This window comes from Ambystoma mexicanum, chromosome 7p, assembly GCF_040938575.1.
Source record: "Ambystoma mexicanum isolate Mex_15411 chromosome 7p, UKY_AmexF1_1, whole genome shotgun sequence".
NCBI lineage: Eukaryota > Metazoa > Chordata > Amphibia > Caudata > Ambystomatidae > Ambystoma > Ambystoma mexicanum.
The window spans coordinates 801,678,004-801,690,408 of NC_090939.1; positions in this window are offsets into that span (position 1 = coordinate 801,678,004).

The window sequence follows — 12,405 nt, forward strand, 5'->3', positions numbered from 1 at the left end:
TGTCTATAATTCAATTCCAGATAACACAAAAGAATATTACAAGGACAGTGTACGTGTAAATGGTCAGGAGACTCCTGCCATTAGACACACTGGGGCCAGCATTGCAGTGGTTGATGAATCTTTTTTAAAACCTAAGGATGTTGCTAAGGCACCCAAAGGCCTCACTAAGCTTGCTGGAGGCCCTGTCCAAATGCTTCCTATACTACCAACTCTCATCCAGTGCAACAACATGACTGTCAAGATATCTGTTAGAGTACAAAGTGAGGTGCCTGGGAGAGTTTGGAGTTGTGGCAAGCACCCCCAGGCCTCCCATCAAAAGAAAACAGGAGCAGACAAGGAAGGCCAGAGAGAGTACCTTAACTGACTCTCTAGTGGATGTTACAGAGAAACCTATAACACCCATCCAGAGGAATTACTAACTGTTATTTCTAAGAAGAATGAGACAAAGGGGAAACCCAAAGTCTCAAGGAAAAAGCCAGAAAGCACTCCTGTGCTACCAACAAGGACATCCCTGAGAGGACTGTCCAAAGACACAACTGTGACTGCTCCTCCAGCTGAGGCTGAGTGTGAGGAACAACCAGGAAAGGTTGAATCAGCTGCTGAGGATTCAGAGCTGGAAGAAGACCTTACCCATGTTAGAAATCTGGATCCTAAATACCATCCTGAGCTGCAGTCTTTACTGGCAGAAGGTGGCCCCTGTAGGACAGACTTCAGCAGAGGTCAGATTGCCCTACTCTTGAAGGTCTTTGCCAACAGGCAGCTTCCTAGCTGGATGGGCAAGAGCCAGGGAAGCATAGGTTGTACTGGGAAGATGGCCTCTTCTACAGTGAACCAAATGAGTCTATCCCAAGGGACTACAGAAGATGTGTAGTGCCTTTAGAGACAAGACACCAGTTCCTACAGTTAGCCCACGAGATTCCTTTGGCTGGTCACTTGAGCATCAAGAAGACCAAGGAAAGGCTTTCTCTATATTTCTACTGTCCTAGGTTAGGATCTAATGTAGATAAATGCTGTAGGAGCTGTCCCACTTGTCAGACATCTGGCAAGAGTGGAGCCAAGAATGTGCCATCCTTGGTGCCTCTCCCAGTGGTGGGAGTCCCTTTTGAGAGGGTAGGAATCAACATTGTTGGTCCCTTAGACCCTCCAACCTCTTCAGGCAAACAATTTACATTGGTTGTAGTAGACCATGCTACTAGGTATCCTGAGGCTATATCTATGAGGACTGTTACAGTTCAGGTTGTTGCTAAGGCCCTACTTGGTATGTTTACCAGGGTAGGTTTTCCTAAGGCAGTCATCTCTGACAGGGGATCACATTTTATGTCCCACTACATGCAGGCCATGTGGAAAAACTGTGGAGTGACTTACAAGTTATTGCCTGCCTACCAGGCCCAGGCAAATGGATTGGTAGAAAGGTTTAACCATACTATGAAGAGCATGATAGGTCCTTTAGAAGAACACCTTAGAAGAAAGTGGGACCTTCTACTGCCATGCCTTCTGTTTGCTTATGGAGAAGTCCCTCAGGAGGAAGTTGGATTTAGTCCCTTTCAGCTTCTCTATGGTCATTTAGTTAGAGGTCCACTGGCCCTAATTAAAGAAGGGTTGGAGAGTGCTCCTTCTCCCAAGCTAGTGAGAGTCACTGACAATGTATTAGGTCTCCACAGGAGAATGACACACGTGATGACAGAAGCATCTGATAACCTAAAAGCAGGACAGGCTATGGTAAAGTATTGGCATGACCAGAGGCCAACATTGTTGAGTTTACTTAAGACCAGCAGGTTTTAGTTATGGTACCTACAAGGCAGAGGGCCTTACAGGACAAATGGATTGGACCCTTCAAGGTTGTGGGAAAACTTGGAGAGGTCAATTATCTTGTGGATTTAGGCAATCCTAAGGAGGCCCCCAGGGTCTTTCACACCAACCGTCTAAAAGCCTATGGGCCTCATTATGACCCTGCCGGTCCGGAAACAATGGTGGCGGTAAACCCGCTGTCACCGTTGTCTCCAGATCAGCAGATTAAGAGTTCTGCAGGCGGGTGGTGTCACTCCCGCCAGATCTGACCTGGCAGGAGTAACGTCACCCACCTACAGATGGAAATGGAAACACCAGCACTGTTATTTACGGTGCCACTGGGACTCCATGGTAATGTGGATGAACGGAATTCCGCCTCAGGAATGAACATGTCACTGGAGTTGTAATGCCCTGGTGATTTTGGCAATCACGGAGGCAGTAATTCACTACGAGTCCGGCGGCAGCCTGCCAATTTTTCCGGCACGGCTAAAGCTGGACTCGTAATGAGGCCCATTGTCTCAAGACCAGAAGTAGGAGCATTGAATCTAGAGGAGGAAGAGAGTGAACATCTACCTGATCTCCTCAGGGGACAACCTTTAGATGAGAAGATAGAAGGAATTAATCTCTCTTCTAATCTGACACTGGAACAACAGGAGGAGTGCAAATTTCTGTTAAATTAGTCTGCCTCCCTGTTTTCACTATCACCAGGCTTGGCCCCTTGAGGCCAGCATGATATTCTCACTGGAGACTGTTTACCTGATAAAAGCAGAGGTTACAGGATGTCAGATCATGTAAGAACCCACATAAAGGAAGAGGTCAACAAGATGCTTGATCTCGGGGTAATAGAACCCTCACCAGTCAATGGTCTAGTCCATCTGTACTTGCACCAAAGACAGGCTCCAAAGAGTTGAGATTCTGTGTGGACTATAGAGCTCTAAATGCAGTCACTAAGACTGGTGCCCATCCTTTACCTGGGACAGATGAGCTAGTGGACAAACCTGGTTCAGCCAGGAACCTCAATACATTTGACCTAATGTCAGGCTATTGGCAAATAGCTCTGCCAGACCATGCCAAGGAGAAAACCGCATTTGCAACCCCAGCAGGCCTCTACCAGTTTATGGTCATTATTTGGATCAAATAATGCACCTGCAACATTCCAAATGATGGTTAATCAAGTTCTGAATGGGATGGAGAACTTCTACATGGCATACTTGGATGACATTGTAGTGTTCAGCCCTACTTGGAAAGAACATATTGACCACTTAGGATATGTTTTCAGGCTCTTGGGCCCATCTGACCATAAAGGCAAGTAAATGTCAAATTGGTCAGTGCAAAGTGGTCTACCTTGGACATGAGGTAGGAGGATGTGAAAGCAGGCCATTTCCTAGCAAAATACAAGCTGTACAAGAATGGGCCACCCCTACTAGTCAAACCCAAGTAAGAGCCTTTTTAGGTCTCACTGGTTATTATAGGAACTTCATAGAGAACTATGGGTCCATAGCTTCTCCCTTGAATGTGATCTCCTCACCCAAATTTCCTAAAAACGTCAGATCCCACAAGCGCAACAAGGCATTTGCAGGACTTAAGAAAGCCCTTTGTTAAGCTCAAGTCTTAAGAGCTCCTGACTACAGCCACACCTTCACTGTGCAAACAGATGCTTCCAATACAGGTATAGGTGCAGTTCTGAGTCAGCTGGATGAGAAAGGTTGGTAGCACCCCATCTGCTTCATCAGCAGAAAGCTGAAGGAACCAGTAACAATGTGGGCAACCATTGAAAGAGAATGTTTTTCAATTGTGTGGTCACTGAAGAAGTTTAGACCGTACTTATGGTTCTATTTTTGTGATTCAGACTGACCACCAACCCTTGAGATGGTTAATGCAGATGAAGGGTGAACATCCTAAATGGTCAATCAGCCTACAGGGGTTTGATTTTACCATTGAACACAGGTCAGGGTGTAATCACCAAAATGCTGATGGTCTCTCCAGAATGTTTGACAGACTGGAGTAAGGAGATTCATCCAGGGGTGGATTAAATCCTCCTGCCCCTTAGTCTGGGGGGAAAGGATGAGTGTTAGGGAGAATGCTCATAAATGTGACAATTCCCTTCACCTGAGAGACTCCCAGCAACTTTGCTGGATTTTGAGGACTTTATTTTCATCTTTTACCTGGAAAGAGTGTGAGCCTTTTTTTCCTACTCTTTCATGTATTTTGATGTGTGTTTTACTCCTGTGTTGTTTGATTATGGAGTTTTAGATAACTCCATAGGCATCATCTTTTCATGTGTGTTACACAGCACCCTCAGTACAGTGACACAGGGTTGTCTTTTAGACTTCCCAAAGGTTTAAATACCTTCTCTACGATGAACTACTGTTTCCCACAGAATGTAAAGTGAAATTGACTTTACTGATCTTTACAAATTCCTAAACCCAGCACACTGTCATGATGCCCGCTCCTGGGGAGCCAGTTCAAGCCCGGCGTCCCCGAAAGCAGACATCCAGTCCCCAAGGAAGGACCCAGCAACCCCATATAGGGGCCCTTTGGCCAGTGTCCTGGCGCCTATGGCGCCAGGCTCATAAAAGACATCAGTCCTGGCGCCATGGGCGCCAGGCTCATTATGGGAATGCTTGGGTGCACTTACCTGATGCAGACCATGCTGCAGGATCCCGGCCTCCTTGAGGCCTGAAAGGAACTACTTTACCTGTGGGACTAATTTACCATCCGGGCGTGGTCGGGGAAGGATACATACCTGATTGGAGGAAGGATAAATACCTGGAACTTCTTCCAAGGCTATTTAAACCCCACCCGAACAGCCACACGTGCTTCGCGTTGTTCTGCATCTAGCAGCTGGACGCTCACCGTGTCTGCTCCTGCATTCTGACTTCAGGCACGCCTGCCAGCATCCTGGATCACCTGCAAAGGAAGAGAAGAAGAGAACAGAAGAAGGAAAAGTCCTTACCTGCTAAATCCGCATCCCGGAGACATCTCGCCGACAATCCTGAAAAGGAATACTTTAATTTAAAAGCTCATCGCATCGATCGCTGCAGCGCCACATTCCACTCACCTTTACAGGGCGCCTCCATGTTCAGCAGCGATCATCCGGATTCGCAGTCACGCCCCAGTGCCTAGGGAGAAAAAGACCAGAACAAAAGGTGAGAGAGAGAAGGGAATAAGGAAAGCTAAATCTCCATGTTAAGACTTCCTGTTGATTCATTCCCTCTTCATTTCGGGTCCGTGCCGCATCCTGGCATTTCCGGACCCCGGCCCCTAAGGGGAAAAAGAGACATCAGCGTTAATGAGCGAATGAAAAGACATTACCAAAAAACGCTCATTAAAGACTTACCTGATTTCTACAAGTATTTCACCTCTTATCTCGGGTCGGTGCCTGTTCCCCGGCATTCCGTACCCCGGCCCCTATGGGGAAAAAGACACTAGCATTAGTACATTAATGCATGGACACAAGGGGAACCTCTTATCAAAAAACCTACCTGGAAGCCAAGCAAGTTTGGTTCTCACCAATCCGAAAATCCAGTGAAGTAACTGGATACCAACGCGCCCCTGCATCAGAAGTAGGATGGAGTGCTCGTCCTTCCAGACCCTAAGGTGAGACGCTACGAGAAATCACAGAAGGGTTTCAAGGAGGGTGAGAGGGGAAAGTGGGTGGCCGATTGCATTACCCCGCAGACAGTTAATCCTCTATTTTCGCCTACAGAAGGATACTTCTGCGAGCCAGACAAGCCAGATTTGGCGCATCACCTTAGAAGAGGTCACAGCAGCGCGAACCAGGCCAGCGCCTCCGTGGGAGTCAGGTGAGCGTAACATACACACTGTATTACAATAGAGTACTGAAGGGGTTACATAGTATCCCCTGTGTCTAAACACTCATGTAGCAGTCAAATGCTACCCTTTCCCATTGAAATGGCTGGTGGCAGTGGTTTTACAACGAACTACCATGATTTTGAACACTGGTAGCTAAAAATCGTGGGAGCCAGGTTTTTCAAGATGGCGCCTTAAGCCCTTTTGTTTAAACAGGTCCTGGTCTTCTTTTTTCGCCGTTTCTTTTTGGAAAGGTCCTTCTAGAATTTGTCTCTGCACTCCAAACCAGGCTTGGTCCCTTTGTTCATATGCCTTTGACAGGCTTCAGGACTGAAGGCCGCCTCTGGCGTCTGAGTGTCTGGGGTGGGCAGGAATTGAGGGAGGTGCCCGAAACTCCCTGTGCTTAGTCTCCTAGGAGACCCAAATGCACTCTGGCGTGATTGGCTGGCTGACTGTCCGGCAAGCACAGCCACCCTGCTGGGTGAGTGACAGCTAGGCTGGAATGAAAGGGAGAAAACTGTTTAAAAGGCGGGTCTCTTGGACTGGAAAGCAGAGTCGACCACTGGAACAAAAGAAGCAAAGACGAGCTGGAAGAGGACGGCTGCTGCAACTCAGGGACCGTTGGTTTGCCCGGTGAAGCTCTGCTGCAGGTCCGAATTGCCAAGTTCATCTTGACAGAGAAGCCCCTTAAAGGACAACCTCCTCTTTTGAGTTAGTGAAACCAATCAACTCGTAAGCCACCTGGATAGCATTATCTGAGCTGGTTAGGTTTAACCAGGAAGAGGGACACCAGTTTGTGTGCTTGAACTACAACTACTGCAACTGAAGTGACTCCATTTTGTCAGCGTTTTCCAATGATCCCGTGCAGTGCAAGAGTCCTCTGATGTCTTCCCTCTTGTCCCCACGAATGAGGCTCAGGAACAGTGAGATCTGCAGGAATTGCCAGCAACCAATGTCTTCAGCTGCATCTTGTTCTTCATATAAAGGTACTGTTCCAACCCGACTGAGAGAACGTACCTCTCGTGGTGAAATTTTGTGGAACTTTCCCAACTTGCAGGCCTAATCAGCTTGTGACCCAACATATGATTCTTTTTCGTACAAACTATTTCTGAGAAATTTTGCAAATACTTTACTGTTTACTACAAGAACTGCTCTTTCCTATCCAAGACACCACTACTTTGCTTTTGGCCTAGACCTATAGAACTGAATCGAGTCCTCTAGTGAACTGAAACTATTTGCACTGTCTAAGAAAGTATTTGTGATCTATTTCTATTAACTAGTGCCTTTTTACTCCGATTCAAAGTAACTGAAATGCCATTTTGCTCCTATTATAGTGGAGCCTAATTTACTCAGAAACGTATTGCTTCAGTACTGAAGTGTGTTGGTGTATAATATTAAGTTTACTCCTTCTAGTGAATGTTTTCTAAATGTTTGTGTAAAAAATGTGTGTTTTACCATGAAACCCTGAGTGTAACTTTCTACTTGAACCACTGTGATTGTTAGACCTCTGTATAACATCCTTGTACTGCTCACATTCCCTCTTGTGATACGCCTGGCTGGTCAGCTTGCTACCAAAAACTGTATAGTACAGACTTATACCAAAGGTTGGTTTTGCTTACACCTGTAGTCCTAATTGTATGTGGTGGTCCAAGAGGGTACTGCATGCAATTCTGCCTAACAATGGTGATTGAGCACTATCCCTCCTCATCCACCCTGTGGAGATACATTGGATAGAGGGCAGACCGATACTTACCCTGTTGGTCTTGTGTAAAAATGACATTAATATTTCACCACAACATTTGTATTCCATTTTCCTTGGGGCTAAGTTATATGAGAAATATGGTGGGGGTATGTAAGAGGATTCCATGGGGTCTATTCCCCTCATTGTGTGTTAAAAAAGATTTTCAAAAGTGTTGTTTTAACCCACGACCAAACCATGTGTTTTTTCTAACATAGAACTGACAGATCAGCCCAGGACCTGATGTCTTTCTTCCTCCTGTTAGAGATCTGTTGAGCAAAATTTTAAGTATCTTGTGGTATTTAGTGGTATTTTGGTATAGTGGTATTTTTGTTAGCTCTTAGTAATCTATTGTGGAAAACTTATTGGGGTATTTTTTAGTGGTGAGACTAACTTCAGAACACTGACTAATAATTATTTTACCAGGTCACTAACCGTAAGCAATTACTGGACTTAGTACCCTCTTATCTGCTCACGGTATCTTATATACAATACCTCTCTTTTATGCCCTTTTGGCTGTGTTTCAATATACATTGATCATTTCAAATCACAAAATAAGTGTACACACACACACACACATAGCACTTCTGGAAAAACTCAACTAAACAAAAACAATGTATCTTATGTTTTGCCACATTTGGTAAGCTGAATTACCACATGCAGTAAAATGTGCTTACTGCCTGTTGGACCTCAATCTAAGTGCTAACACAATAATTCAGAAACATAATGAAAATATTGAGGCTAACTCGTTTTTTTCCTGTTGTGGCTTCATAAAAAGTTAAAATTCAGAAAATAAACAAACAGTTGCATTATGCTGTGCTTTTTTTGTAGAGTAATGTATACTTGAACATGGATAAAATACATTTAATTAGAGAGCTTGCACACATTAAATAGATTTTCTCATGATAAGCCACAACTACACATTTGTTAATGGCTGGCTAACACACAGTCCGATGTAACCTTGAACGTTTCTCTCACAATTCTTGGCAGCTATGAGCTTCTTGTCTTGACAAAAACCTTCTTCATAAATGGGAATCCACGTAAAATATAGATTGTGAATTACTTTAAGAAAACAAGCATATTTCTATCTCACAACAGCCTGTAAAATATTTCTTCCATACACTACACACTCCTCAATTTACTGTATAATTACCTAGATCTCCCACTTTTTCATCTTCTGGACAGGACAGGAGAATTCTTACCACGTCCACTCCCTTTTCCCCTGGAATGAACGAGTCAGCCGTTCAGCTCCCAAAGTCAGCCAGAAAGAAAGAGCCCTAGAATCAGCTCTCTCCCTGTCAGTCCATCTGTTCCCTTTGCCAGTGGGTGAATGAATGCCATAGCCCTTTCTGCTTGAAGGCTTTTTCTAAAACCTCATGTGTCATTCAAACCACCTCCCTTTTATTAGTCAGCCAATCCAAGAATGTTCTGACCGTCTCCGGAGCAAGTATGAGAGGAAAAAAATTGCTACATCTCAGTGCTGTTTTCCTGCATTGAAATGTGTTTAAACAATGCAATGGGCCTCATTACGAGGCTGGTGGCCACGCAATGAACGGTGCCAGTAAGGGACCCGCACCGTTCATACCGAGCCGCTACATTACGAGTTCAGCAGCGGGTCCCACTATGGATGCCTGGCCAGGCTAGACGTGCAGAGCGGGACCCGCTAGCAGTACAGGATGCTAACAACGGCCCGTTATTGACGGGCCCGTTGTTAGCATCCTCCCCATTACCATTGAGCCCTATAAATGGGAATGGGGTTGTACCGGGTCTGGGTCCCGCGAAAGGGAATTACCTTGCCCTCCAAGGTCGGAATGCCCCGGTAAGTCCCCTTTTGCGGGACCCGGACCCGAGTTATGAGGTAGCCATGCCACTAAAAACGGCATGGCTACCTCTAAACTCATAATGAGTTCCAATGGGGGTCATTACGAGGTAGGCGGTAAGGGGTTAACAGCACCGGTAAAGGTGCCAGAGCCGCCATCCCCTTACCGCCTCATTACAAGTTCTGCTCGCGGGACCCGCTAAGGCCAGCCGGTAAACCCAGCCGTCCTTAGCACGTGCCGCGAGCAGACCAGGGTGCTAACAACAGGCTTGTTATTAACAAGCCTGATTTGCATATGGTCTTTCCCCTTTTGTAATGGCTTGGGAGACGAAGAAGGATGGTCTGGAGGGTTGCCCAGAGCAATGCCAGTGGTTAAGATTAATTCTAAACCTTCCAGCCATCACCTCTTTGTTTTTCTATGTCACCCCGAGTGGACGGGTATGCCCAGATGTGGGTCCCATGCCTGCTGGGCCTAGAGACCCAAGCTACTCCTCACTGATGAGGCCCAACAAGGCCGAAACATGTTTGGGGATGCTTGTGGTCTCGTGCAGAAGGGATGTGACCCAGCAGTTCGGGCTGGACTGCCCCTTTTGGCGTGGGGCCAAGTCTGAGTTGCATATGATCTTTCCCCTTTTGTAATGGCTTGGGAGACGAAGAAGGATGGTCTGCAGGGTTGCCCAGAGCAATGCCAGTGGTTAAGATTAATTCTAAACCTTCCAGCCATCAGCTCTTTGTTTTTTGAATAAAGGAACTTGGAAAGTCAGGCAAACAAACCAATATCTGTTTTGATAGACAAAGGCTCACTATTCAGCTTTATCCCAAATAAGCTTGTTTGTACAATGTTTTGTTCTTAACTTCTTTATTCATGGGGCTGCCCTGGTGGAAAAGGATGAGATGATAGCCCACAAAGCCTTAAAAGGCTTTTAAGTCTTTCCTTGTATTGGGAACAGGAGTGGTTTAACCAACATTGTGTGGTAGAATGAAAACATTACCCACACAATACCCCAGTATTTAAACTTTTTGAGCTAGGTGGAATTTGGTTAGGTTACCTATTAAACTGGAGACATGGGGCAATGTGCAATTGCATACAAGTAAGGCATGTGAAGTGGTAAAGTAGGTCGTGAATGATGATGTCGTCAAAATATGTCCATGCAAAGGATTGATAGGGTTTAAGGATTAGGTCCATTATTTTATGAAAAGTACTGAAGATTCCATGTAACCCAAAAAGGAGAACTGTAAAGCTATAGAGGCTGTCTGATGTGAACAAAGTGTCTTTCCTTTTTCCTTATTACAAATGCCACAACAGGTGATGGTACTGGAGACACCGTTTCACAGAGGAGAGCAAACAAAGTAACTCCATGCAGTAGGAAACAAGTACCCCTCTTCTACTAAACTCGAACTTTACCTGATACAAAAGCCTTTCCCTTAGGTACTTATAATACCTACATCACCACTACCACACACCCATCATTCTGCACCATGGGTAGATCTTTGCATGAACCATTGAATCTGGTGGATATATGCTGAGGAAAATCCTGGAGAATGATAAGTTTATAAGGAGATTCCACCCCAGAGGAGTCTTTTTAGAAGGCCATTACGGGAGGTGCAACCCACACCAGCATTCTAGAAAATTGTGGCAAATTGGGTGACACACGCCCCCGTGCCTCTTCCACCTGCAGCACCTGCACTGCCTGTGACTCAGGCTGACCTACATGTTGCTGTGCTGCCTTATATCCTTGCAAGTCTGTTAGACATGGAGACATGGCAGGTTCAGAAAGTGCAGAACAGGAGGGTTCTGTTAGCTATGTCCATCTTCTGGGAAAAGGATAATGTACTGTAGCATCAGATGATGGATCAGATGCAGCAGAAGATGCAGAACTCCAAAACCCTGGTGGAGCCATTTGTCACCAAGTTGCCCGAGACTATGAAAGAAGCAGCAGGGGCACACATCTCGATTCTGCTGCAATGAGGACTAGGTCCAAGGCTACCTAGCCCAAAATAAGTGCTGATGTGTAGGTGGCCCTGGCCCATGTTGATGCAGAAGACTATGGCTTGAGGCTCATGAGGCAGACAAGACAAAAATGTCTGCCCTAATAGTTGTATTGTGCACACATTTGGCAGTATTGCCCACTCTAACTTCCAGTTCTGCAGCAAGATGGCACCAACCAGCCTCAATTATGCCCTGCCATATACTGCCTTGAAATGATTGTTTATGTGCCAGGAGAAGTCACTGTCTACAAGGCATTTTGAATGGAGGGTTGGGAGGGAGATTGGGTTCTGCCTTCTGTAGACCTCCCTATCTCTCCCTTGTTACAGCAGATCATTGACACGCTATGACTAGACACGTTGTGCTCTACTTAGGCTTCCCTAGTCACAATATCATCTTTACACTGCAGAACCATATGCCTTTGCCATAAGACACACTTATTCCTTAAATATCCTGCCCTTAGATTCAATTGATCCTAGGCAAAATGGTTCCATTACCCCATGCCTTTAGACAGCTGAACAATTGCCACTCCTCACTCAAGCTCATTTTTGCCCTAGAATAACCTTCCTCTGAAACCACTAACCAGGACACCACAAACCCTAACAACAGTGTCTTCTTGAATCAGGCCCACCCACACCTACTACTCTTGCCCTTAGCTACATTGGTGACCATTCTCTCTTGCCCTTACATACCCTGATACAAAACACTGTAACCCTAAGGCACAACTTCTATACACTCCCAAAAGTATCCTTCTCCTCAAGACACCTCTCTCAATATATCTGGCCACAAGTGTCCCTATGTATTTTTCATCCTTATCCTCCTTTCCCATACTATCCATATCCCACCCCAAACACTGAACATGCTAACAGAACAAATGTAGACAACATACTAACAGATGCTTAATGGATTTAGAGATGAAAATACAAAAACATATAGAATTTTGTATCACTAATGTAAAGCAGTCATTGCGAAATATAGCTTATTGATACAGAAAGGATGATGTGGTGAAATAATATCAAAGGCATTTTTTAAATGCTACAAAATGAGTGGGCCATTCTAGACTAGTTCACCATTGGAATGTGTTCAGTATTTTAGGACTCCAAGCAGACATGCATTTCATGCTGGCCAGTAAATAAATTCCAAAGTGTTCTCAACACTGTGACAACCATTTCTTTCCAGTTACCAGTTACCGGTGTGCACATTATTAAAATCACCAGAGTGAATGTTTGAAATTGGAAGCAGCCCTCATGCTTAAACTCT